Source organism: Arvicanthis niloticus, chromosome 22 (assembly GCF_011762505.2).
Source record: "Arvicanthis niloticus isolate mArvNil1 chromosome 22, mArvNil1.pat.X, whole genome shotgun sequence".
Lineage (NCBI taxonomy): Eukaryota > Metazoa > Chordata > Mammalia > Rodentia > Muridae > Arvicanthis > Arvicanthis niloticus.
In genome coordinates, this window is record NC_133429.1 from 45,526,593 (window position 1) to 45,532,340 (window position 5,748).

General features: G+C 39.7%; 1 pseudogene; it reads left to right on the top strand.

The window, feature by feature from the left end:
- The first annotated feature begins 603 nt into the window (after positions 1 to 603).
- LOC143436544 (small nucleolar RNA SNORA17) lies at positions 604 to 728 on the top strand (annotated as a pseudogene).
- Positions 729 to 5,748: the final 5,020 nt, after the last annotated feature.

Here is a 5,748-nt window from a genome sequence, read left to right on the forward strand (position 1 = left end):
GTTCACTTCAATTTTCTGTAGTGGTCATCACATATAAACTTGACTCAAATGAATGTATCTATTTGTTGGATCCCAAATAGTTTACATGTTTTGCATCTAACCAAATAATTTCACTAGCTGCCAAAATAGATTTTTTATTTATGTTTATCTGTACGTGCTTTTGAGAGTTTTTGTATGATATGTGTGAATGCAGGTGACTATAGAGGCCAGAAGAGAGGGTACCAGATTCACTAGAGCTGGAGTTGTATGCTGTTTGAGCCATCCAATAGACATGCTGGGACCCAAATCCTTTGAAGCATCAGGTATTAATTACCTCTGAGCTATTTCTCCAGTCCCATTCTAGATTAAATACAAACAACAAAACCAACCAACCAAACAAAAAAACCCTTCAGCTTGATTATATATGCATATATATATGAACATAATGCAAGTAATTAATTTATAGGGATTTCTAAAGTTTAGAGAACTTTATAAAACATCCCCACTTAGTCCAAGTTTGCAGTGAATTTTCATTTCATATTAGCCCTTGCCATTTTTATAATCATTAGTATTACACATTTTATAGGGTCAAATGAAAATGCATATATATATATTAAATAATACCCTCTCCCTTGAGGCATTTCAGGTGTGACTCTTGTGTCACATGTGTGTCAGTAGGTGCCAGAGAAGAGTGAGGCCATGTCTATGCTCAGTGGTCTGAACATCTGAAGGATTAGTGTCTTAACACTCCCTGGAAAAGCAAACCTGAGACCAGTCTGGCACCAGGCAGGACTGGATGAACTCCCAGGACAGGTAGAAAACTAGAGACCAGAGGAAGCCCACCTGGGACCTTGGTCCCCCAGCAGGAGTAAGCCCAACACAGATAACACTCACAAGGGGCCACTTGGGCAAACTGGGCGATGTGTGATCCCAAGATAAGAGAGAGTGAGGATGGATGTGAGGAATGGAGACCAGACATAGTGTGATTCAATCCCATTTATTCTTCAGTCTCTCTTCCTAGTCCAAGTCCCAAGTCTTGAGTTCCTAGTTGTACTCCTAATTTCTTCTGTCTGTCTAATGTTTATTCCTATTCCTAGTGTCTGAATCTCTGTTACTTCAAATTGTTCTCTCAGTTGTACTCTCTAAAGAGTCTCGTTCCCAGCTGTACTTTCTAAAGAGTCTCCCTAAAGAGTATATTTCTCTGCCATCTGCCATCTGCCATCTGCCTCTGCCTTTTATATGTCTCACTTCTAAGCCACGACTTAAGGTCACACCTTTAATCATGCTTTTAGGTCTTGTCTCTAAATCTGATCTCTAAGTCACACCTTGAAGTCACACACCTTTAATCTCACACACCCACGGAAAGTCCTGGGTATCTAAAGCAAGATGTTATCAGAGTGTGCTCAGCTGTTGTAGGCTATTGTAATCCAAGTCTCATGTCAGGGTATATGGTTCAAGATGGCTGCAAAGCTGATAGCTGCTTTCTGCTAAAAGTCGGCTCCCAACAAATATGCAGCAGCTGTGCAGAACTGGTCCCACTCCTCCCATGGACATCATGGGAGGGCTGGTCCTGGGGCCATGAGAGCAGACGAGCTTACTTAAGAGCCTTTAGCTAGCTGCTGTATTTGCAAGAGAGAGAGCCACACACATTGCAGGAGTTGTGGTGAGCCTTCCCCAAGGGTATGAGGATAGGAGACCTGGCCCTGCCACTTGTCTCCTGTGTGGTGGCACAGGAGTAAAACTCTTTATCTGTTTTAATGTTTCATAGTTTCCACATTGTGAAGCTTAAGACACAAAGCACTTACAAATAGCAGGAAACATAAAAATACATCAAGTGGTTACAAAGTTCAACGGAGCAATGCTTTGAGATAAAATTGGCTGGAAATTGAAGTCATAAGGATCAGAAGCAGGAGTTAGGACACAGAAAGGAAAATTAGAATGCCGTCATAGCTCGATGATGTCTCAATGCAATCACAGATTGATAGACACTGATAATCATACATCACTCAAGTATCTATGGCAAAACTGAGTGTGCCTTTATCACTGTGAGAAAGGATGTCTGTTAAGATAGATAAAGGTACATTTTGTAAGCTATTCCCATTGATCATTATCAGTGAATTCTTTTGCCCATCAGTTACCGGATGTGAGCCTCATTTCTTTTTAAATTTTATTTGAAAATAGTATATAAGCATGATTGATCTGGTCTATTTCAAGTATACATTTCATTCGTTCAGTCTGGGACATGAGTCTCTCTCTCTCTCTCTCTCTCTCTCTCTCTCTCTCTCTCTCTCTGTGTGTGTGTGTGTGAAAAGGGATCAAATGCCTGCTGCCTCCACATATGTTTAACATTCATAAGTATTTACCCCTGAGCAGATGGACGTACCTATATATAAATAAAATAATACAAGTATGTATCTGTAAAGCCAATAATGGGGGCAGAGATACAGCTCAATGGCAAATTGACTTTGAAAGTTGTCTTTCCACCTCCACATATTCGCTATAGCAGGCAAACACCACACACACACACACACACACACACACACACACACACACACACACCATTATAAAAAAGGAAGCCCATTGAATGAGTGGGTCAGCTCTTCTGATCATGTGCTAGCCAGTATAGTCCTTAGCTTCTAAAGGCAGTGAGTATGAAACGGATACCACTTATCCAGTTCACCCTTCCAGCACCTCTGGATTTCCAAACAATATTTGCCTCAACACTTCTAAGAGGTCCTGTAGTAGATGTCTTTCCAGGTGGTTCTGACGATGCTCTCCAAGTCTGTTAACTGTGGCTGAGTGACACCCATGGACTCTCCTGATGTCTTTGCTCTTCTGGGTTTAGCTTAGAATGTGTGAGACCAAAAGAAAATCACGAGGTTCTGATTGCCCCTTGCACAGCCATTTAACCCACTCCCCTCCCCCCGCAACCAATGCCAATATACTGAAGTCCAGAGTGATCTCAGCATTGAAACCCTTCCATTATAGGAATGCAGTGATGTTGGACTAAAAAGTTCCAAAGGAGGAGTGAATTGGGTCCTTTAATCCCATCACTGGGAACATAGAGGCTGGTGCATCTCTGTGAGTTGGAGGCCAGCCAGGGTTACAGAGCAAGACCTTGTTTCCAAAGCAGAAACAGAACAAGGAGAAAGAAACAGGATAGTCATAGAAAACTTGAGTAAAAGCTTTTAGGTTGATCAGAGACACAAAGGACAATGCCATTTCAGTTTTGACTCACTTGTGATGTGCTTATTAATTTTGTGTTAAACACATAGCAGGAGGAAAATGAAGGGAATTTATATTGCATCAGTTATTACAAACAAGCCCCCATTCAAATGTGTAATATCATAGTTGAGAGCTTTAGGAGGAAAATGTGGGGGAAAAACCCCAAACCAAACTTTGTTTCCTCAGAGTGGAAATATTCCTAGTTAGATAAAAACTATAAACCCATAGACCCGCAAAACATAACCTATCACACTAAAGCTTGCCGATACTCTTAAGACACCGAGAAGCAATAGAGAAAAGGATGCATTGTGAATGGTGGAACACAAATAATGATCAATAATCATTGATGCAAGTAAAAGAAAAATACTAGAATACTATTAGTAAGCTTCAAAAAACCCTATCATCCTAGAATGTTGAAGTAATTATTTTAAAACAGGAGAAACCAATCTGTCTTGTGTTACAGAGCCGCCATGTCCCGACTAGGCTAGGCCTGAGGCCACTAGTGGCAGCAGTGGTGTATTCACAGCTGCTCAGCTCAGACTGGCTGGCTCAGCTGCTGGCTCAGGCAGCCAGAGACACCGGCCCTGCCACCCACAAGACACCAGCATGGGAGATGGCTCTGCCAATCTACCACACTGTCTCCACAAGTTTGGGCTGAGCCCAGACCATCCCGCCATCCACGTGGTACCCGGTATGAATGAGACTTTAATGCTTAAAGATTAATCAAAGGCTTTATATGTTTGGTAATGATCAATAAACAAGATGCCCACACAATTGGAGGTGTTTCCCAATTAACTAACCTAGATATAAGTTGTTACCCAGGACTCTTCTCCACACATACTTGCCTCTCCATCCTCCTATATCTCTGCTTCCCAGCTCCTCCTCCTCCTCCTCCTTCTCCTTACTCCTCCCACCTTAGCTCCTCACAACTTGTGGGGAAATTTTTCTGCTACACTAGAATTCCAGACACCTAAAAAGTCTTTCATAAACAATACAACTGTCTTCAAAAAATGCAAGGGCACCGAATGTGTGAACGGCAAAGCAGAATGGCATGGTGAGAACTAACCCTTGGAAATACATCTTCCTCAAGTAAAAGGATAAATATACACAGGCAGTAAGAACCTCGTTGTTAAGCTTGAATTCTCATGCTTATTTTGAACAAGTGTGGATTTTCTGTGGCATTAGCTGACATTTTATGGATGATAATTATTTATTAGTCTGAAGTCATGTCTTGAAAAATGTGCTTTTTAACAGGCAGCTGTCAGGTTAGTAATCATACCAGGAACTTAGTCTATGGCAGGTGATTTAGGCCAAAATTTGGGTAATAATTTACTAAAATTTCCAAATTTATTTCAGACTACTAATTCAATTTAAGACCCCTGTCTTTTGCTCCATATTTTATGACTCTCTCTCTCTCCCACTTTCTACCTCTCTTTGACCTTATAGTTCAATAAAACTAAAACCATACCAATTGTTTTGTATAAAACAAAGGAAAAGGTTAAGTTTAACAATTTCAATTTTACTGTAATATTTCCTGAACCTGGTCAGAGAGTGCTTTTAAATCTGAAATTCGGATTCTCAGGGAAGATGTGAATAATTTTTAATGTATTTTATTCTCCATTATTTTTAGTACTTGAAGCAATACACATAAATACATTGACTATGCTACAATGTTTATGTCTTCCTTCAACTGTCATGTATATTAAATGAAGTTTTTGCCAAGCACTATATGTTATATATAATTTTCATATGCACATGTATTGATTTATTTATAGCAGCTATTTCCACACCCGAGCTGTATAGCTCATTCTAAAGATAATTCATGTTTCACTGGGAAATCAGGTCGAATACAAACCTGCTCCCTGTATTTTTATTCATTAAACTATATTATTTAAATTTTTTCAAATATCTTGTGTCTTATAAACAGCACTTAGTCATAAAGAGTAAAATGTAGCTTGTTTCATCCATCCAGACAGTTCTTCTAGTAAGACTTTACTGCCAGTCAAAATAGAAACAGCTTAACGTAAGAAACGATTTTGAGAATTGAGTCTGTCCACCACAGGAAACTCAATAAATTCGTGAACTCTTAGGTGTACATACTCAGACTGCTGAGAGATTTCTGACATTATCAAGTACAGATTCAAAGATTTTCTCCAATTCAGAAAGCCATTTTTTATGAAAAGGAATCTGAATTAATTTATTTATGAACTTGAAGAAAAGACACTGCTTTTATAGCCTCCTTCCTAGTTATGTTTAGGCAAGCCTACTGCATTCTTACAGCACATAGTTATTAGCCGTGGTCTTTTGTACCATGTTGTGCATGAGTAACCTGATAATCTATTATCTCAAACAGTCCATTTGTCCATCTATTCTCCCCTAAGATTCTTAGTTACTATATTCACAGACAAATGCAAACAATTCCAACAGAACTGGGAAAATAGCATGAACGCACAGACATACATACCTAATGTTGTGAACCTCCTGTCATGGATGCTGGGAATTCTTCTGGCAGAATAATAAGTGCTCTTAACCACCAGTTCACCT